The sequence below is a fragment of the Panthera tigris genome, chromosome B4, assembly GCF_018350195.1.
Source record: "Panthera tigris isolate Pti1 chromosome B4, P.tigris_Pti1_mat1.1, whole genome shotgun sequence".
Taxonomy (NCBI): domain Eukaryota; kingdom Metazoa; phylum Chordata; class Mammalia; order Carnivora; family Felidae; genus Panthera; species Panthera tigris.
Window position 1 is genome coordinate 33,617,817 of NC_056666.1, and position 23,497 is coordinate 33,641,313.

General features: G+C 44.8%; 1 pseudogene; it reads right to left on the reverse strand.

Moving 5' to 3' along the window:
* Positions 1-4,841: 4,841 nt before the first annotated feature.
* On the reverse strand, positions 4,842-6,288 carry LOC102950623 (annotated as a pseudogene).
* Positions 6,289-23,497: the final 17,209 nt, after the last annotated feature.

Below are 23,497 nucleotides of genomic sequence, written 5' to 3' on the forward strand. Positions count from 1 at the left end.
CCACAAACTCCCACTCTGCTCCTGTGCTCAGTGAGAGCTGTCAGGCTCTGCTCTACCAAAGGAAAGAAGGCCTTTAGTTCCTTGGTGATTGGTGCTTGGCCTGCTGTGCTATGGGAAGTGAAGGGGAGCCAGCTTACCTGATTTACCTGGATGATTGAGTTGCCTTCATCCTGAGAAGCAGAAAGTTACCACATGGGAAGCATTAATGGGAGGGGATGAGCACTGGAAGAGCCCTTGCCAAAGTGTAAGGAAACAAGTCCTTGTTCCAGAATCCTGAGCAAGATCCAGCAGAACCCAATAGCTATAGCTCAAACACTGCTGCTTTTCTCAACTTATTAAAAAAGGGAAAGGGATAGACAAATCCAGAATTCACTGGTTCCTGTGGGAAAATGCAGGCTCCTTGCTGTCATGGCTCCCAGGTATAGTCCTTCAGAAGTTTCCCATGCCTTAAGCCCACAGGTATTTCTTATTCTGGATATAACCTAGTTGAGAGGACACTGCACTGGGTGCTTCATTTGAAACATTCTCCAAACCTCATATGTGATGAAGAACTCTAGCAGTTTGTGTCTCCATTTCCATAACCTAGCCCTTTTTGTGAAGAAAGATTCTGAATAGAATTTATTCAGAACAAGTTTCTTATAGCAATAGCCTCTTGTTTCAACTTGGGAATTTAGTGGTGTCCTTGTGATGTTGATATAGTTATTGCATTGGGCCCTTCTTAATTTCATTTAAGAATTATATGGCCATCCCCAAACCTAAGGGGTGTAAAGATGCCCAAGGAGAATCCTTGAGGGTAGTGAAAGCAGGTGTTTAGGGGAGGATCATGCCTCCTGTGTGGGACAAGAGGAAGGGTTGTTAGAGATATCTCCTTCCTTGATTAGACCTGTGCCCATTTGAATGGAGAACTTAGACTGTCCTTGTAGTCATTCCTCTCCCATTGCTGTTTTTCAAACTTGGTCTCCATTCACACAGCAAGACCATGTGGCTGTCTGTACACAACGATGTTCCAAGGATTGGAAGTGAGTTTCAGTCAGTTCCTGAGCCAGTGGACTGCTCTCAGAGTCTGATGTCCTAGATTACAACTGAACTTTATGTCCTTAAGGTTTTCTTACTTAGCAGGCTTTTATAGCCATAGTAAATAATTGCTCTTCTTTTGAAGCAAGAGATTACCTGGAATCCTTTCAGAACCAGTGTCTCACAGTCATATCTTTTCCTATGAAGCAGGGAGTTTTGTACAATTTTGGTGAGTTTTGCAAAGGTTTTGTCACAGGGGCCCTGAAGTTGGAATTCAGAATCTATGGATATCAGTAGGCCTAGAGCATCCAAAGGTGCCCACTGGAGAATGCTTGTGTGTAGGCTTAACCAGAGGTTTTAGGAAGGGAGTGGTCCTACTCTCTGTATCGAGTTAAGAAAAATATATACTTAGCAGATGGATGCTATTCCCTTTGGAGATGCAGAACTTTGTCACTCTTTGTACTTCTTGTACTATGTAAATCTCATTGCTGCTTCTCTATCTAGGTTTCTGTTCATGTCCAGGAGCCATGGGTGTATGAATGGTGCCAGTTTCCCAGTCAGTTACTGAGGAAATTGAAGGTATGTGGTCTAATATCCCAGAGGAAACCTGACCCTTCTGTCTCTGAGCACATGGTATTGCTTAGCTGGCTAGGGTATGAACAAGAATGACATCCAGTTGGACTCCCCTCCCCTCACTAATGGAGATTCCTTCATTTTGAAGAACAAGAAGTTTTCATGTGGGCAAGATGTTCCAGGATCTGGTCAGAGTGTAAAGTACCTTTAGGTAGAAACCTGTCAAATCTCCCCTTTCCAAACACGTACCCATTGTCTGGGAGCATATCCTTGCTACAGCTGTATCACTGCTGTCCCTATGTACTGAAGACAAGGGCAAAACACGTAACTAGAGCCAGGTCTTTCCTTCTGATTCTAAAGAAAGAATTTGGGCAGGTTTCTTGCTGACAGGGCTTTTAGGTGGAATTTATAGATGGCACCATTTGCCAAAGCCCACTGGTGTTTCTCTTTCCTGAGTCAGTGAGCTGGGGAAGACTGTACTAGTCACATCACTCTCTGCATTATATTATTCTTATCTCTGATGCAGATAAGAATAACTCTGGCTCTCCCTCTCCATTTTCACCCTATTCACTCTATTTTTACTCTGAGACCTCGCAGCAGTCCATTCCATGTGATTGTCTTATAGTCATGTCCTGGGCTCTCCACTGAGGATTCTGTTCTGTTCATTGTGACTGTGGTATATGTTGGACAAAATGGACCCTTGCTCTTCAGCAGGATAGACTTCCCTGTAAACTTGTTCATCTCTGCATGAGTCCTCCTGGACTCAGGTTTTTGGCCATATAGGCTTGTGAATGAGAATAGCTGCACCAGAAAGTTATGGAACGTCAAGACTGCAATGGTCAACCCTGGAGTTACTGTTGGAGAGAAGGCAGAAAAAAAAGAAAAATTAGAATATACCGGAAAATAACAATGCAAAAATTTGATTAGATGGGAAGGAAATTTTTAAAAAGTCTGAGAACACTCTAGAGCATAGAATTTGGAAGTCTCCCTATAGGACAGAGGGAGTAAAAGCATGTTCTACTGCTTCCCTAGTCCTAATTTACTGTCTTATAAATACATGTTATAGATAAGGAATCAAACGAGGTACAAAAAAAAAAAAGCATGAATTATCACAGCTCTTTGCCACTCTTAAAGAACAGAACTAAGTTCTCTTTATGGAAGTATTGTCTGACATTATAGAGGATTTTCCATTTAAAAAACAAAAAACAAAAACAAGCAAGACAAGAAAAAAAGGAACCTCATTAAAAAATACATTCTTGCAGCACTAGTTTCTCTTATTGCTGTAAACCAGGTGAAACGAATCTCATTTCCTTCATTGAAAAACATTAAAAACACTCTCCATTCACTTGGGTTATATCTGCATTTCTGCAGAAATAGCATTAATTCTCCAATATCAAAACACCTGTTTCAAGAATTCATAAACTTCCTGGGTAAAGTTTTCTCTCTCTCTGTCTCTGTCTCTGTCTCTCTCGCTCTGGAAATTGGAATAATGCATCCCTCGCATTCATTAACCAAAAAAATACCCACTCTAGCACTTCCTCATCTCAAACTTTCTTCCTATTGCTTCCTGTTTTTTTTAGATTAGTGAAGCCAAACAGTGTTGGCAACAGAAGATTCAAAATTGTGAAAATTCCAACTATCTTCACCTCTTTATTAACGCTGGCACAGAACTCTCAAAAATAATGCAAAGAATAGATGAATGGAAAATAGTCCAACATGAAAAAATGCCTTTCTAGTTTTGAAATGACTAAGCTATTCTTTTTTTAAAATACTTTTTTAATGTTTCATGTATTTTTAAGACATAGAGCATGAGTGGGAATGGGGCAGAGAGAGAGGGAGACACAGAATCAGAAGCAGTTTCCAGGTTCTGAGCTGGCAGCACAGAGCCCGACGCAGGGGTTGAACGAGCTGTGAGATGATGATCTGAGCCAAAGTTGGAGGCTCAACTGACTGAGCCACCCGGGTGCCCCTAAGATATTCTTAACATAAGAATTTGCTCGCCAAATTTGATTAGTCTTTGGAGTCTCAAGACATTTGTCAAATTAAGTTAAATATTTATATGTTAAAATATACTATATATTAGAATCCTTGCTCTATGCCAACGATGCCAAGACAGATGTATGGTTTAGAATATCTTCTGACATTTAGAATACAAGGTGCAATTTCTAATGATGTGTTAATGTTATTAACACTGGCTAAGGTTTTGAAATAATTTTTTCCCATGGCACAAACTGATCATAAATATACTTCTCAACCGCCATATACTCACCAATGCAAGCAGATACTTGGAACTTTAGAAATATGAAGTTGACTTTATTGCAAACTTCAGATAAACACATTACAAAATTGTTTCACTTGGACCCTTTACAAAAGTATTAATTTCACCAAATCTGGAACACTGGCAGTATAAAAGTCTTTAACTTCAAAGCTAACAAACCAGAGACACAGTATCAACACACTTAAAATGGCTAGTGTTCACAGGACAGCACTGAGAGGTGTTTTATAATTACATAGTGTTTTCAACCTAGATCCAAAACTACCTAGTATGACACAACCAGGAATGAAGCTCTTGATTAGTTCCAACCTATCAATTTCCAAGAATAAGATGCTATTTTCTACTCAGAAGAGACCCTAACAGTCATACCTATTATAACATTTCACTCCCAGACCTTAAGAATGAATGACTGAGGAAAAAAATTTCTGGACTTGATTAAAAAGGTATAGAAAAACAAAGAAGGCATGGAGTTGATGAAAAATGTACTTGTAATATAGATTACACCACCAAAAATTACTTTTCATGGCTCAAAACTGGGTCATTTGTCTTTTACCCCAAATTAATTTCAAAGATTTGACAAGTGATAGTACGATATTTTCATCTATGAACGGCTAATAATCCAGTATTTGTCAAAAAGAGGCAACTGTGGCCTGTCACAATCCAATACCCACTTGCCAAGTGTCTGCAAATAGTAACAAATTCTAAACCATAAGTTACCAAAATTAGTCGCAAGAGTGCAAAAAGTCCTTGGAGAGAAGTAGCCCACCTAACATTTCCAAACATAAGGAAATATTTTACAAAGTTTCATTACTATGAAGATGATTTCTCCTTTGTTCAAACTTTGAACAAAATGAAGAATTTTTCTTTACTGCAGGAAACGAACTGGGAGGAACAGTGCAGTTTTAGGCATAAATACTTATGTCTGGTTCCAATATGGTCAGCTTAATACTTAAATACTTTAGAAACAGACAAGTTCACATTAGTGGAAAAATCCAAGTTTCTCACGTAGCCATTCTTCAGTGTTTCTTATTTCAAATACCGTGGGTAGTTCCGCTGTCGGGACTAACTTATTCTTACTCCCAGCATACATCATTTGTTGTTTGCCGGAGTCCTAGCCCCAGCAGGTCCAGGGGTTCCCGAAGGATGAACGGCGTCAGTGAAAAAGTGAAAATAAAACAAAACTAAAACAAAAATAAAAGGCTAAAATAAAAATACCAAAATAAAAATGGACACAGACAACAGCAGTGTGTTGAACTGGCCAATTTCTTGCAGTAAACGTGGCATTATATATACTAGTGATTTCCTTGTACATCAACTATGTTTTTCTAACACCTAATTGTGAAAACGTTCCTATGTATAAACAACCTTTAAGAAATAAGAAACTTATTAAGAAATTTCCCGCATACCCTTTGATTATAGATTAATTTCTTACATTCCATTATGCATCTGCATTTATGTATAATCTACACAGTATTTGCTTTGCTGTTCTAGTGAAAGGCCCTCTATTTCTCAACACCTCAAGTGGAACTGTTACAGGGACATGACCTCCTAACCACATGAGGCCAGAACAATGTGTTTGCCTTGGTCCGAGGTGCCAGAAAGGGGCTGAAAAAGCCTTAGAAACCCATGCCTCATACATTCTCAGAGAGACAATGCACCTAGGAACCAATGAACCATTCTCTACTATAACCGACCAGGTTCAGTCATCATCTGGAATGCCTCCAGGGGGCCAGGTGGGCCTAGGGGTTGAAGTCACCTGTGCCCAGAAATACACTACTTAGTTGCCGGAGTGGGGCTTTCAAATCCATATGTCTCTCCTATACAGACCCTCTTTGCTGGCAAATGCATGAGGCTATCCTTCCTGTAAGTAGAGGAGTCTCCATAGAGGATGGCAAGGGCTAAACGTAAGGCCGCACAATTTCTTGCGGAACCTTATTTTCTTCCTAATAGTTTTTTCCCAGGGGGCCTGCCGAGGGCAATTCCCCAACAGACAATACCCCAGGTAGTTTTAATAAGGCCAAATTACCTAAAAGCGGGAGTACAAGAAGCTTCACTGTCGGCCGGCCGCCCTGCAGTCACCAATCCACCCACAGCCGGGGCCCTGCCACTCAGGCTGGGATAGCTCGGCTTCCAGCAGTTGTTGAGGCTTACATCCAACAGGGCTGGAGAAAATAAGGCAGAGGATACGAACCTCTTCCATCATCATGTTGGTATTTATAACTATACACCGTGAATGTGGTTGCCATTCAAGCAGTTTGTCATTAAGTTCATCAGGTGAAAAGCCCTACAGCTCTTCATCCAGTACCACCAGGCGTTTGTCCTTACCAATCTTATGATGGCAGCATTGTTTCTTTATGAAAACCAAATTTTCTCAGCTTTTCCACTAAATCTTCAGCAACATCACAAACCACCAAAGACTCCCTCATTTTCTTCCTGCCCATCAGCAGCCTGTAGCCTTGTTTCAGGCTCCTTTAAAAATGGCACGTCTTCGATCGCCTCCCTTACTGCCCGAGCGCCTGGCAGAGCCGCCCCCATCCCTACAGTAGTTCTTGAATGGTCTTTTTCAGTGAGAAAGACCTCTTTCAGCAGTTTCTCGAGAAGACTGCCCACAGGTGAACCGTCTGCTCTTCAGAGTGAAAGCATCTTTCGCAGCCAGGGCGGGAAACAGTTTGGTTAACCATCATTTCTTTTCTCAGCCAGCCAAACACCCAGTACTCCCAGGAAGGCAATCATTCCTTTGGGGTATCAGGAAATGATTGCACTTGGTTAGCAGAGACCAGAGTCAGAGCTCATTAGGAAAGGCAGGGCACTCACTATGTGGGGGACAGCCTCATTTAGCCTTGCCTGGGACCCATAACATAGTGATCACTACAGCCAAGGAATTGCAATGGTGGTTGCCCAAGGGCCAAAGGGTTTCATTTCAGCTGAGAATGGGGTAAAGTTGAGAATGAATTGTCCTGCTCCATGTTCCTCTTGTCCCAGAAGTGAGGATAGCTCCCTCTTGATACCTCTGACCCTGACTACACACAAGCATTCCTGCCGGGTACCCTGAAATGCCCTGGACTTGGCTTTGTCAACAGAGTACTGAAAAGCAAGTTTGGAGGGACCCCGTGACCCAGCGTATCCCAGAGTGACAAGAATTTGGCCATACTCCCTAGTGAAAAGAAGAAATGGCTCTGAGATGCTGTGCCTGAATGGACAACAGGGAGAAGTGAGCTGGAAAAAAAGCAACAGGGTGGACGAGAAGACACAGAAGGCCAAAGTTTTAATGAACACCAAAGAATGGCATATGGCAAAAAAATAAAAAATAAAAAAATAAATGAAGTGACTAGCACAATCTCCTGGCAAGATGGTTGTCTCTGGAGTAAGAACAATTTGTGGGCTAGGACAAAGGGAAACTTCCTGCAGTGTCCCTTCAGAAGGAGAGGGAAACTTTCTGGCATTGGTTTTTTTTGCCCTGTCCTTGGAGGCAGTCAAGCTACACAGCTAGCAGTTTCTGGCTTGTGGCTGACCCTCAAGTATTTCCACAGGGGCTCTGTTGCAATGGTCCTTGAATGGGCTGTTTCTGCACATCCTGCAGGTCCTGAAGAATACTGCAAATGGGTGAACTGTCTGCTCTACAGAATGAAGGCATCTCTAGCAGCCAGTGGTTGGAGTTCTGCTGCCCAACTACTCCCATGCCAGCTCCAGCCTTTCAAGCACCAAGTCATCAGTGACGGGGAGGGTGGGGGTCAGTTGATCCTTTTATGTATCAGAAACTGCATGCTTTCAGTTAACATGGGAGCAGCATGGCAACTTTCCCCCAATCCCTGGGTTTGACTGAATTAACTGACAGGCCCACTATGCCTAGTGGGAACCAAGATATAAAGAGATAATTCACAAGAGAGGGGGCAGTGGGTAAGTGGCTGACTCTTGATTTCAGCTCAGGTCACGTTCTCATGGTTGTGAGGTCAGGCCCCCCATCTGGTTTGTGCTCACACCATGGAGCCTGCATCAGATCCTGTGTCTCCCTCTTTCTGCCCTCCCCCACCCATGCTGGCTCTCTCTGTCTCTCTCTCACACTCAAAAATGAGAAATATTTAAAAACAGGTTTATAAAAAGAATAAGAACCAGTGAGCGAATGGAGACTCAAAATCACTCCTTTCATGTGAGAAATGTATCCAGCAGAGAATAGAGTGACTAGTATAATCTACTTGAAGCTGGCTGTCTTAAGAAGAGGAAACCCCTCTGCACTGGGTAAAGGGGAAAACACCACTGGTTTTGCCTGGAAGCCCAGGCCAGAGGAAACCTTAATCTGGAATTCCATTGAGAATGGGATACAACTGAAAGTGTTTGGCTCAGATTTTCTTGTTGCAGAAAAACGACCAGTTTTCTGCTAACTCCTCTGGGCCTGCCTACATGCACACATTCCATGCTGGGCCCCTCAAGTATGCTAGGTTTCCTGATGTATGCATGGTCCTAAAATACACGTGGTGAGAGACCCCATAGCCCCAAGTATCCTAGAGTCCAGAGAACTTGACCCGAGCCCTCAGTTAAACTGAGACTGCATTGGTCTTAAACTCTGGCACCAAATGTTTACAAATAGGAAACCTAGTTGGACAAAAAGACCAAAATTGGTCACGCATACACACAGACCCAAAGTTCTTTCTTATAGAGGAGAATAGGATAAAGCAAAGAACAAACTGACAACATAATCTCCAGTGTAAGACACACCTAATGGGTTGGGCCCAGAGAAATGTCCACTGACTACATCTGACACCCCTTAGTGCCAAACAAGTTCACCCAGAAGGTAGGGAAGCCAGGAATTCTTCTGGCCATGGTAGTTTCTCGGACCCTTTCCATCAAGCCTAGGTGCAATATGCCTTCAGTGATTCAAGGTCAGTCTCACTGCGGAGCTTCAGGTGTTTGGAACCAGGCTCTGGGGCAGGAGACTTTGGGCTCTTTCTACACTGGCCCATGTCTGGGAGCAAACTGCCCATGTGAGAGGCTTCTGCTTTTCAGAATGAAGGCAGATCAATGATCCCGGTGAGGGACACAATCAGCGTAAACATCCCTATGCCACCTGCAGCTTGTGAAGCACCACACTTTCCAAGGAGAGCAATTTTCTCTTGGGATGTCAGAAACTGATTGCTCTTGGTTAGCGCAGGCAGTGACAGGGAGGTCTCCATTCATCCCTGAGGGATTTTTATGTGAGTGAGGACCCATTTCTCCTGTGACCCTAAACCTCGTTAGAACATCTGCAAAGGTATGGAACATATGGAGGCTCAGAATTCTTTATGTTTGGAGAGATACAAGATATAACATAGAATGAGGTGCCTAGCTTCATTTCCCCTTTCTGCAGAACTGAGGCTGGCTGCATCCCACTGTTCTGTCCCTGCCTACATGCAAACATTCTGTGTTCGGCTCCCTCCAATGTCCTATGTCAAACTTTTGTGGCCAAAGGTAAGGCTGAAAAGCAAGGCCTGTGGGTCCATGTTGCCCAGCTTTTCTCCAGGTAGGGAGGATGTGGCCTGACTCCCCACTTGAGAGAGGATGTGGCCCTTAAATTCTGACCTTGAATCCCCACAGTGAATGCCTAGGTAGAGTGCCAAGGGATGGGAATGCAGACCCGAATGGCCCAAGGTCTTCACTGCAGATGAAGACAGCTTAATGCTGAGAGTGAAATGAGTAGCTAAGCTCCTTCTGGCCACCCAAGGGAGGCCAGCTCCCTCCCAGCTCCTCTGGTCTTGGCCTATGGGTAAAAATTCTGTACTCGGCACCTTGCAATCTCTTGGGCCTGCTTTTGTCAGTAGTTAGGAAAGGCAAGTCTCAAGGGGCCCCGTTGTTCAACCTATCCCTGAGGAAGCTGAGCTCAATGCCACTGCCCAGTCCAAAGAGGAGATCTCTCTTGGACACTGGCTGTGAATGTCTCACAGGGAAGACCTCGTTTGAAAAAGGGCAAAATGATAGAGAGGGATACATGGATTGCCTAAGTTCTCATTATCAAAGAATAGAAGAAATCTGAGAAGGAAGTGACCAGCACACTCTCTTGGCAAGCTGTCTTGGGAATGAGAAACACCTCTTGGCTGGGGCAAAGGAACCCTCCACTGCCTGCCCTGGCAACCAGTCTTGCAAGAATTCTTCCTTTGGGACTTGAGAAAGGGATGAGAATCTTGTGGCACCGAGTGGATTTCTTCTGACCTACAATGGATAGTCACCAGTGGTTTTGGTGTAATGGGTTTTGACATTTAGGTGTTTGGAATCAGGCTCTGTGGAAGTATTGCTTGAAGAGGCAAAGCCCTGACCACTTCTTGGAAGTTAAATTCCCATCTGGGCACCATTTGTTTTTCCAGATGAAGTCATCTCAAGAAGCCAGGAGAGGGAGGCAGCTTGGGTAACTATCAATGCAAAACCCCACAAGGTCAGTCACAGGTTATCATTGGGGATACCAGAAAATCTGAGAAGAAACAAACAAGCTCTGTTGCTCTTCTCCCCACAATTGACGATGCTTCCTCCCAAATCTCTGGCTTTGCCTATACAACAACAATTTTTCTGGCAAGTTCAAGTGCCCTATTTTTTTTTTGTCAAAGTATTCCTCAAAAAGTTTTATATTTATTTATTTATTTTTGAGAGAGAGAGAGCACAAGTAGGGGAGGGGAAGAGAGAGGAGACATAGACTCTGAAGCAGGCTCCAGGCTCTGAACTGTCAGCACAGAGCCTGACTTGGGGCTCGAACTCACAAATTGTGAGATCACGACCTGAGCCGAGCGGAAGTCAGATGCTTAACCAACTGAGCTACCCAGATGCCCCATTCACAAAGTATTCCTTAAAGGCAAGTCCCAAGGGCCTTTTGCCCAACCTATCTATGCCAGAGTCAGGATGACTTGCTCAGGTTCCCCAATTAACATGAAGGGACATTTCTCTTTAGTTCTGGCCTTGCAATCCCCACAGTAGGGACTTTAAAAAAAGAGCAAGGGGATGGGAAGGGATACACACAAAGCTAAAGATCTTCATTTCAGATGAGAATGGGATAGTTCTGGGAATAAAGAGAAGAGCACAATCTGCTGCCAAGCTTGCTGTTTTCAGAAAGAACAAGCACCCATGGGCTGGGTAAATGGGAATCACCCATCTGCTTCATGAGGGGGCAGAGGGAAAGCTGAGGGCCAAACACAAACTAGCATTACCTGACCACCCCGGGTGGGATATGGATGACATTCTTCAGACACTCCTGGCTGCCCAAGGGCAAAGGGAATCACAGAAAACAAATGGTTAAAGTGATAGAGCCTCCAACCATAAATTACAAGTAAAAGGCAGGGGTCTGATCTCCAGAATCCTATAGACTCAGAGTCCTGGAGCCCCAACATCACCCTGCCCTCCACAGTGATGTATAGAGCAAAGGCAAGAAGGAAATGTCATACATATAAAACTGAATTTCCTGGGGTAACTTGCTGGCTGAGTCCCTTAAGCCTCAGACTTTCACTCAGGTCACAACCTCACAGTTTCTGTGTGTTGACAGCTCAGAGTCTGGAGCCTGCTTCTGATACTGTATCTCCCTCTCTCTCTGCCCCTCTCCTCGAGAAAATTCTCTCTCTCCTCTCTCTTTCCTCTCTCTCGCCCTTCTGTCTCTCCTCCTCTCTCTGTCTCTCTCTTTCTCTTTCTCTCTCTCTCCTCCTCTCTGCTCTCCCTCTCAAAAAATAAACATTAGAGGGAGACCAGGAAGATGGCGGCGTAGGAGGACGCTGGGCTCACCGCGCGTCCTGCTGATCACTTAGATTCCACCTACACCTGCCTAAAGAACCCAGAAAACCGCCAGAGGATTAGCAGAACGGAGTCTCCGGAGCCAAGCGCAGACGAGAGGCCCACGGAAGAGGGTAGGAAGGGCTACGAGGCGGTGCGCGCTCCACGGACTTGCGGGAGGGAGCCGGGGCGGAGGGGCGGCTCGCCGGCCAAGCGGAGCCCCCGAGTCTGGCTGGCAAAAGCGGAGGGGCCTGACGGACTGTGTTCCGACAGCAAGCGCGACTTAGCGTCTGGGAGGTCATAAGTTAACAGCTCTGCTCAGAAAGCGGGAAGGCTGGAGGACAAAGGGAGGGAGAGCTGCTGAGCCCCCGGACGGCAGAGCTCAGCTTGGCGGGGAACAAAGGCGCTCGCCAGCGCCATCTCCCCAGCCCATCCCCCAGCCAAAATCCCAAAGGGAACCAGTTCCTGCCAGGGAACTTGCTCGCGCAGCGCAAACACCCAACTCTGTGCTTCTGCGGAGCCAAACCTCTGGCAGCGGATCTGACTCCCTCCCGCTGCCACAGGGCCCCTTCTGAAGTGGATCACCTAAGGAGAAGCGAGCTAAGCCTGCCCCTCCTGCCCCCCGTGCACCTTGCCTACCCACCCCAGCTAATACGCCAGATCCCCAGCACCACAAGCCTGGCAGTGTGCAAGTAGCCCAGACGGGCCACGCCACCCCACAGTGAATCCCGCCCCTAGGAGAGGGGAAGAGAAGGCACACACCAGTCTGACTGTGTCCCCAGCGGTGGGCTGGGGGCAGACATCAGGTCAGACTGCGGCCCCGCCCACCAACTCCAGTTATACACCACAGCACAGGGGAAGTGCCCTGCAGGTCCTCACCACTCCAGGAACTATCCAAAATGACCAAACGGAAGAATTCCCCTCAGAAGAATCTCCAGGAAATAACAACAGCTAATGAACTGATCAAAAAGGATTTAAATAATATAACAGAAAGTGAATTTAGAATAATAGTCATAAAATTAATCGCTGGGCTTGAAAACAGTATACAGGACAGCAGAGAATCTCTTGCCACAGAGATCAAGGGACTAAGGAACAGTCACGAGGAGTTGAAAAACGCTTTAAACGAAATGCAAAACAAAATGGAAACCACAACGGCTCCGCTTGAAGAGGCAGAGGAGAGAATAGGTGAACTAGAAGATAAAGTTATGGAGAAAGAGGAAGCTGAAAGAAAGAGAGATAAAAAAATTCAGGAGTATGAGGGGAAAATTAGAGAACTAAGTGATACACTAAAAAGAAATAATATACGCATAATTGGTATCCCAGAGGAGGAAGAGAGAGGGAAAGGTGCTGAAGGGGTACTTGAAGAAATTATAGCTGAGAACTTCCCTGAACTGGGGAAGGAAAAAGGCATTGAAATTCAAGAGGCACAGAGAACTCCCTTCAGACGTAACTTGAATCGATCTTCTGCACGACATATCATAGTGAAACTGGCAAAATACAAGGATAAAGAGAAAATTCTGAAAGCAGCAAGGGATAAACGTGCCCTCACATATAAAGGGAGACCTATAAGACTCGTGACTGATCTCTCCTTTGAAACTTGGCAGGCCAGAAAGGCTTGGCACGATATCTACAGTGTGCTAAACAGAAAAAATATGCAGCCTAGAATCCTTTATCCAGCAAGTCTGTCATTTAGAATAGAAGGAGAGATAAAGGTCTCCCCAAACAAACAAAAACTGAAGGAATTTGTCACCATGAAACCAGCCCTACAAGAGATCCTAAGGGGGATCCTGTGAGACAAAGTACCAGAGACATCACTACAAGCATAAAACATACAGACATCACAATGACTCTAAACCCGTATCTTTCTATAATAACACTGAATGTAAATGGATTAAATGCGCCAACTAAAAGACATAGGGTATCAGAATGGATAAAAAAACAAGACCCATCTATTTGCTGTCTACAAGAGACTCATTTTAGATCTGAGGACACCTTTAGATTGAGAGTGAGGGGATGGAGAACTATTTATCATGCTACTGGAAGCCAAAAGAAAGCTGGAGTAGCCATACTTATATCAGACAAACTAGACTTTAAATTAAAGGCTGTAACAAGAGATGAAGAAGGGCATTATATAATAATCACAGGATCTATCCATCAGGAAGAGCTAACTATTATAAATGTCTATGCGCCAAATACCAGAGCCCCCAGATATATAAAACAATTACTCATAAACATAAGCAACCTTATGGATAAGAATGTGGTCATTGCAGGGGACTTTAACACCCCACTTACAGAAATGGATAGATCATCTAGACACACAGTCAATAAAGAAACAAGGGCCCTGAATGATACATTGGATCAGATGGACTTGACAGATATATTTAGAACTCTGCATCCCAAAGCAACAGAATATACTTTCTTCTCGAGTGCACATGGAACATTCTCCAAGATAGATCATATACTGGGTCACAAAACAGCCCTTCATAAGTATACAAGAATTGAAATTATACCATGCATACTTTCAGACCACAATGCTATGAAGCTTGAAATCAACCACAGGAAAAAGTCTGGAAAACCTCCAAAAACATGGAGGTTAAAGAACACCCTACTAACGAATGAGTGGGTCAACCAGGCAATTAGAGAAGAAATTAAAAAATATATGGAAACAAACTAAAATGAAAATACAACAATCCAAACGCTTTGGGATGCAGCGAAGGCAGTCCTGAGAGGAAAATACATTGCAATCCAGGCCTATCTCAAGAAACAAGAAAAATCCCAAATACAAAATGTAACAGCACACCTAAAGGAAATAGAAGCAGAACAGCAAAGGCAGCCTAAACCCAGCAGAAGAAGAGAAATAATAAAGATCAGAGCAGAAATAAACAATATAGAATCTAAAAAAACTGTAGAGCAGATCAACGAAACCAAGAGTTGGTTTTTTGAAAAAATAAACAAAATTGACAAACCTCTAGCCAGGCTTCTCAAAAAGAAAAGGGAGATGACCCAAATAGATAAAATCATGAATGAAAATGGAATTATTACAACCAATCCCTCAGAGATACAAACAATTATCAGGGAATACTATGAAAAATTATATGCCAACAAATTGGACAACCTGGAAGAAATGGACAAATTCCTAAACACCCACACTCTTCCAAAACTCAATCAGGAGGAAATAGAAAGCTTGAACAGACCCAAAACCAGCGAAGAAATTGAATCAGTTACCAAAATCTCCCAACAAATAAGAGTCCAGGACCAGATGGCTTCCCAGGGGAGTTCTACCAGACGTTTAAAGCAGAGATAATACCTATCCTCCTCAAGCTATTCCAAGAAATAGAAAGGGAAGGAAAACTTCCAGACTCATTCTATGAAGCCAGTATTACTTTGATTCCTAAACCAGACAGAGACCCAGTAAAAAAAGAGAACTACAGGCCAATATCTCTGATGAATATGGATGCAAAAATTCTCAATAAGATACTAGCAAATCGAATTCAACAGCATATAAAAAGAATTATTCACCATGATCAAGTGGGATTCATTCCTGGGATGCAGGGCTGGTTCAACATTCGCAAATCGATCAACGTGATACATCACATTAACAAAAAAAAAGAGAAGAACCATGTGATCCTGTCAATCGATGCAGAAAAGGCCTTTGACAAAATCCAGCACCCTTTCTTAATAAAAACCCTGGAGAAAGTCGGGATAGAAGGAACATACTTAAAGATCATAAAGGCCATTTATGAAAAGCCCACAGCTAACATCATCCTCAACGGGGAAAAACTGAGAGCTTTTTCCCTGAGATCAGGAACACGACAGGGATGCCCACTCTCACCGCTGTTGTTTAATATAGTGCTGGAAGTTCTAGCATCAGCAGACAACAAAAGGAAATCAAAGGCATCAAAATTGGCAAAGATGAGGTCAAGCTTTCGCTTTTTGCAGATGACATGATATTATACATGGAAAATCCGATAGACTCCACCAAAAGTCTGCTAGAACTGATACATGAATTCAGCAAAGTTGCAGGATACAAAATCAATGTGCAGAAATCAGGTGCATTCTTATACACTAACAATGAAGCAACAGAAAGACAAATGAAGAAACTGATCCCATTCACAATTGCACCAAGAAGCATAAAATACCTAGGAATAAATCTAACCAAAGATGTACAAGATCTGTATGCTGAAAACTATAGAAAGCTTATGCAGGTAATTGAAGAAGATATAAAGAAATGGAAAGACATTCCCTGCTCATGGATTGGAAGAATAAATATTGTCAAAATGTCAATACTACCCAAAGCTATCTACACATTCAATGCAATCCCAATCAAAATTGCACCAGCATTCTTCTCGAAACTAGAACAAGCAATCCTGAAATTCATATGGAACCACAAAAGGCCCCGAATAGCTAAAGTAATTTTGAAGAAGAAGACCAAAGCAGGAGGCATCACAATCCCAGACTTTAGCCTCTACTACAAAGCTGTAATCATCAAGACAGCATGGTATTGGCATAAAAACAGACACATAGACCAATGGAATAGAATAGAAACCCCAGAACTAGACCCACAAACGTATGGCCAACTCATCTTTGACAAAGTAGGAAAGAACATCCAATGGAAAAAAGACAGTCTCTTTAACAAATGGTGCTGGGAGAACTGGACAGCAACATGCAGAAGGTTGAAACTAGACCACTTTCTCACACCATTCACAAAAATAAACTCAAAATGGATAAAGGACCTGAATGTGAGACAGGAAACCATCAAAACCTTAGAGGAGAAAGCAGGAAAAGACCTCTCTGACCTCAGCCGTAGCAATCTCTTACTCGACACATCCCCAAAGGCAAGGGAATTAAAAGCAAAAGTGAATTACTGGGACCTTATGAAGATAAAAAGCTTCTGCACAGCAAAGGAAACAACCAACAAAACGAAAAGGCAACCAACGGAATGGGAAAAGATATTTGCAAATGACACATCGGACAAAGGGCTAGTATCCAAAATCTATAAAGAGCTCATCAAACTCCACACCCGAAAAACAACCCAGTGAAGAAATGGGCAGAAAACATGAATAGACACTTCTCTAAAGAAGACATCCGGATGGCCAACAGGCACATGAAAAGATGTTCAACGTCGCTCCTTATCAGGGAAATACAAATCAAAACCACACTCAGATATCACCTCACGCCAGTCAGAGTGGCCAAAATGAAGAAATCAGGAGACTATAGATGCTGGAGAGGATGTGGAGAAACAGGAACCCTCTTGCACTGTTGGTGGGAATGCAAATTGGTGCAGCCGCTCTGGAAAGCAGTGTGGAGGTTCCTCAGAAAATTAAAAATAGACCTACCCTATGACCCAGCAATAGCACTGCTAGGAATTTATCCAAGGGATACAGGAGTACTGATGCATAGGGGCACTTGTACCCCAATGTTTATAGCAGCACTCTCAACAATAGCCAAATTATGGAAAGAGCCTAAATGTCCATCAACTGATGAATGGATAAAGAAATTGTGGTTTATATACACAATGGAATACTACGTGGCAATGAGAAAAAATGAAATATGGCCTTTTGTAGCAACATGGATGGAACTGGAGAGTGTGATGCTAAGTGAAATAAGCCATACAGAGAAAGACAGATACCATATGGTTTCACTCTTATGTGGATCCTGAGAAACATAACAGAAACCCATGGGGGAGGGGAAGGAAAAAAAAAAAAAAAAAAGAGGTTAGAGTGGGAGAGAGCCAAAGCATAAGAGACTGTTAAAAACTGAGAACAAACTGAGGGTTGATGGGGGGTGGGAGGGAGGGCAGGGTGGGTGATGGGTATTGAGGAGGGCACCTTTTGGGATGAGCACTGGGTGTTGTATGGAAACCAATTTGACAGTAAATTTCATATATTAAAAAATAAATAAATAAATAAATAAAAATAAAAAAAAATAAAGTGAAAAAGCAATCCACAAAATGAGAGAAAATATTTGCAAATCATAAATCAAAAAAATAAAAAAATAAAAAAAAAATAAATAAACATTAAAAAAAAGAAAACTTCATTTCCTTGTTCCCTGCAGCCCATTGGCAAATACTTGAGGCTGGCTGAGTCAAAGGGTCTCCAAGAACTGCCTTCTGTCTTAATGTAAATGTTTTGCTAGAGGGAAAAACCACTTTAGCTTGACAATAGGCCTCCTGTAATCTGTGAGTCCTTAGCATATGAGTCTCCTTGTCAACTTGACACTTGAGTTTACCTTTTGCCCAAACCCTTGGTATACAAACAGGCTTTCTTCACATTAATAAGGATAATAATCACATTAACAACAATAAATCAGAAGAAAAACACTGAGGGTCAAAGTTGTTCACTTCAGGTGAAAATGGAGGGAGGTTGTGACTGCTGACAGGAGTACCATTTCCTAGGCAAGCTTGCTGTCCTGAGAATAAGGAAACACCTGGGGGGTTGGAATGAAAAGAAGCACCAGTCACAAGAACACTGCATCCTGACCAAGATTGGGCAGGAAGGCTTCTTGCTCTTGCCTTACTCTTCCATTCAGTGGGTAGAGGCACTCGCGATCTACCTAAATGTTGGCTTCTTTGTGCTGGCTAGCAGCCATGTCTGTGGAATTGGGTTCTGTTTCCAGAGTCCGCTGACTATATAAGGAAGAACAGTGGTCATGAACTTTGATCTTCTCAGAAGGCAGGAACGTCACAGGGGCAAGTGGGATTGAAAGAGCGGACCTACGCCCGCCGACTCCATCTTGTTCTGTGTCCTCTACCTTGAGTGACTATGTCCCTGACATGGCCCCTTTCCGGGAAAATCACAGAAACCTCAGACCACGCCTCCTCCCATTGAGTAATCTCCCGCTCACCCGTTCAAACTTCCCGATCAAATCACACCCGGCAACCTGCGAAACGGGACTCCAACCCTTCTCTGGCCAATCGGCTGAGGCCTCGATCCTTCCCCAGCCAATCAGCCGAGGCCACGACCCTTCCCCAGCCAATTGGCTGAAGCCACCCGTCATTACCTCACCAACTGCCCCTAGACCCCTATAAAACTTTGTGCATTTGAAACTCACTGGCTCAGTTGGAAGTGTTTGAAAACCTATGCTGGGCCTATGAAGAAAGTGCCATACACTCACTTCTGTGAGACAACACTGTGGTGAAACAGAGAATTTGTGGCGTACCCAGGGGTGTCAAATGACTGAGGGATGGTTCCATGGTGCATAACGGAGAAAAAAATGCATTCTCAAAAACACAGCAAGGGGACGGGAATGGGCGCCAGGTGGGCCAAACTCACCATTTCAACTGGGAAAAGGGATCCACTTGGAATGCTGTTTTGTTTCATTTGCCCTCGGCCCAGAAGGTGACCAGCTCCCTGCCCTAATCTCTGGCCAGTATACACACCAAACATCTTCTACTGGGTCCTTTCAAATGCCCTGGGCATCAGAATGGACACATACTTCTGGAACCCAGTGATTTCATGAAGAGGCCCTGTGGCAAAAACTCTCCCACAATCGCAAGGACTGGGCCAATCGCAAGGACTGGGAAGATTGAAGACAGGACTCTTCAAACACTAATTCTGAACAGAGTTTGAGAAAAACCTGGTTGCCACAAGAGAGCAACGATGCCTCAAAGTGGATGAGGAGGGCCTGAGCTCTTCAGAGCTTGAAAAGGGAATTCTATGGAGAAGGCACTTCCCTGCACCAGCTCCTGGCAACCTACCTGGCTATAAGAAGAAACACCAGAGAGCTTATGAAAAGCGCCATCTAGTGTCTCTATCTGGGAGTTGTGTCAGGACCAGGCCTGCTTTCTTTCTTCAGAAGGACCTAGGGCACCCTTGGCCTGCTTGGGCTTTTGTTTCTTTTTGCAACATTGAATGGAGTGAGCAGTGACAGTGCTATAGCTGGAAGGTGGGTCCAATGTGTGGAGAGGGGCAGTGGTGCCCTCTTACCGTAAGAGCCTCTTTCTGTGCTGACCATCTCTTGGAAACTTCAGCTCCTGTGTGGTCTCCATTTCAGAAGGATGTCACTTCAATCAGGCAGAACAGAGAGGCGAGGTGGCCCCACTCCCCCCACCCCTGCCTACAGCCAATCACCAAGGTCAGGGTATGGAGGCTCATTCTCCTTTGGGATATCTATCAGATGCTGATGGCTATAACTGAGCATGCAACTGAGTGGGAACCCGATGCCCATCCAAGGTTGCCTGCTGAGTGCTACCTCTAACACTCCTGTGGATGAGGAGGCAGGCAGAAACACAAGAAGGGAGAGGATAGAGCTACAGCCAGGACTAACGAGCATTCAATATTTCCATCCAGTGGGAATGCGATCAGTGTGGAATGAAGATGATTTTCCTCATTCCCACTAGGCCCAGCAAGGGGCACAGCTCGCTGCTAATATATCTGGCCCAGCGTCCGCACACACAGCTCTTGGCTGGACCCCTTCCAATGCCCTTAGGTCGTTGGATGTCCACGTAGACCGGAAACCTAAATGCCAAGGCCACTTTAGCTCCACCTGTCCCACAGTCGCAAGGGCCGATCCCTGTATGGTATTTGCAAGTCAGTAATAGCACTCTAAAAGTCTGCATGAGCTTGGACCCCAAGATGAACCTTGACAGATGATAAAGCAATGTCATGAAACTGGAAACGAGGGCCAGAGATCTTCATGTTTAGAAGGACCTGACTAGAACAATGTATTCACAAGCTGGCTTGCTCAGGAATCCCAAGCACATTTTATGGGCTTTGACTCCAGGAGTTCTGCAAAAGATAACCGTTGGAACCTGTGAGCAGGAGACCCACATTGTCCCTTAAGAAACAGAGGAAACTTTGGCTTCTAGTGGGTTTCTCCCATCATAACCATCGAGAGGGTCAGGAGTGGATCTGAGAGATGAAGAATGGGCTTCCATGCAATGAGCAAGAAGTAGGAATGAGGTCTTGGTGCACTATTTATTCAAAGGGCCTTTTGTGCACTGATCAGGTTGTGAAGCATGCTGTACTTTGCCAGACTGTCTGTTCTTTCCGTTAATGGTGGCTTCATCCATTAGGAATGGGGGTCCAGGTGGCTACCCATTCCAGTGATACTGTAAATTGCCCACCAACAAGGGTTCTAGGACATGGGGGAATAGTCTTGTGAGACATGAGACTCTGAGAGCCATGCTCTCAGGTCAGGAAAGGCTGGAAACTCACCCTCAAATCGGGGATCTCGGTTGTTACAGGGGAGAGACACAGGTTCTCCATGTGTGAACCGAGAACAAGTTAGGAAAGCAGCAATGGGAAAGGAATGACTCCAGGGTGAGTCAAAGCTGTGCCTTCAAATAGGCACGGGGTACTCCGAGGAAAGACACCCTGACTTTCCCTACCCCTTGACCCACACAGCAGGTGGGATCCATTCCCAAGTTCAGGTTTAGCCTATGAGCCATGTCGGTTCAGGTTTAGCCACGAGCATTCTCCCAGGGCACCTTCACACACCGTGGGTATGGGCAGGGTCATATAATTCTGAAACCAAATTGAGAAGGGCCCAATGCAATACCTCTATCACCATCAACACACTACCAAACACCTAAGCTGAAACAAGTGGATGTTATTCTGAGACACTGTCCCTGAATAGTGTCCATGCAAACCCCCTGTCATCGGGAAAGTTCAGGAGTGGTGATGGAGACATACACTGTTAGAGTTCTTCACCACACATGAGATTTGGAGAAAGACAAGAATGAAGTACCCAATGCAGTCTCCTATCAACCAGGCCATAACCAGAATAAGATAGGCCTGTGGGATTAGGCCAAAGGGAACCCCCTGAAGAACTCCACCTGGGAGCCCTGTCAGCAAGAAGCCTGCCTTCCTTCTTAAGGAGCCAGGGATTTCTAGCTTGGTCTATACCTGCCACGTTTCCCATCAGGAAGGGAGGCTGCAGTGTTTGAGCTGTAGCTATGGAGTTCTGAGGGCTCTTTCTCAGGAATCTACAAGGACTTTGTTCCCTAATTTCTGGCAAGGGCTCTTTCAATGCTTAGCCCCGCTCCTCCCAGTTCCTACATCTCCATGTTCAAACAGTTTCTCAGAATAAAGGCAACTCAGTCATCCAGGTCTGTGAGGCAAGCTTGCTCCCCTTCACCCTCCATATAATAACTGTCCAAGCACCAAGCACCCAGGGACTCAAGGCCTTCTTTCCTTTGGTAGAGCAGAGCCTGACAGCTCTCACTGAACACTGGAGCAGGGTGGGAAACTGTGGCCTAGCCAGGTTTGCCAGTTGAGTGAGTGATGGTTCCATGGTGCCTAAGGTAGAAGAAAAATGTCGGACACACGGCCAGGAAAGGAAATGGACACCGGGTGGACCAAAGCTCGACATTTATGGTGGGAATAGGGATCCAGTTGGAACTATGTTTTTGCTTCTTTTGCGTCTGTCCAGAATGAGGCCCGCTCTCTGCCCAAATCTCCGGGCTAACCTAAACACCAGACCTCCTCCTCTGGTGCCCTTCAAATCCCCGAGCTCTGAATGGCTGTATACTTACTTCTTAATTCCCATAAATTAATGAAGTAGCCCCATGGCAATGTCTCTCCTGCAGTCACAAGGACTGGATCAGACTCCCAGGGGGAAGACAGAGGTTCCACACTTGAGACACTGATTCTGAGTGGATCAGACTCCCAGGGGAAGACAGAGGTTCCACACTTGAGACACTGATTCTGAGTGGATTGCACAAGAGCCTTGTTTCTATGAGAGATCAAAGATGTGTCAAGGTAGATAGGGAGGGCCAGAGAGCTTCAGAGCTTGTAAGGGGAATTATATGGAGAAGAGAGTGCCCAGCACCAACTCCTGGTAACCTGGCTGGCTGTGAGAAGAAACAACAGAAGGCTTAGGCAAAAGTGTCTTCTAGAGTCTCTTTCTGGGACTTCTGTTAGCAACAGGACAGCTTTCTTCCTTCAGAAGGACATATAGAACACTGGGACTTGGTTTGTTGCTTTTCCCATCATTGGAGTGAACAGGGACAGTGTTGTAGCTTGGAAGTTCCCAGAGCTGTGGCTCCAAAGTGTGGGGAGGGCCATTGGTTCCTCTTCAGTACAAGCCTTGTTTTGTGTGACCAGCTTCTGAAGCCTACTGCTCCTGTGTGAACTGTGTGCTTTTCAGAAGGAAGGCATCTCAATCAGGCAGATCAAGGAAGTGAGCTTGCCCCCTCCCCCCTGCCCCTGGCTACAAACAGCCAAGCACCAAGCCCAGGGATAGGAGGGCTATTCTTCTTTTGTGATATCCAATGCTCATGGCTGGTACTGAGCACGGGATGGAGAAGCCGACACCTGTCCCTGGGTTCCTGCCTAGTGAATGCCAGCTCCAAGGCTCCTAAGAGTGAATGAAGAGGCAGTAAGAAACACAGGAAGGGAGAGGGTATGGCTGCAGCCAGATCCAAAGGGCATTCAATATTTCCACCATATGTGAATGCAGTCATGTGGAATGGGGATGTTTATCTTCATTTCCCCCTGGGACCACCAAAAGGGCCAGATTCCTGCTAACATGTCTGGCCCAACTTCCACACAAACAGCTATTGACTGGACCCCTTCCAAAGCCCTACTGCTCTGGATGTCCATGTAATCCCCAAACCAAAAGGCCAGGGACCCTTTGGTTCCACCTGTCCCAAAGTCACAAGTACTGGCCTCATTGGTCATCTACAGCCGGACACAGTACTCTGAAAGACTGAGTTTTTATGGACCCGAAGATAAACCCTGATGCATGATAAGGCAATATCATGAAAGTGGATGCACTGAGGGCCAGAGTTCTTCATGATCAGAAGAACCTGATCAACACAATGTATTCATAATGTGCCTTGGTAAGGAATCACAAGTGCCCTTGGGACCTTTGGTTACAGGAGTTCTCCACAGGATGCCCCTTGTGAATGAGAAGTCCACGTTCTCACTGAAGAAATAGAGGCGGGTGGAGTCTGGGTGTCTCAGTCGGTTGGGTGAC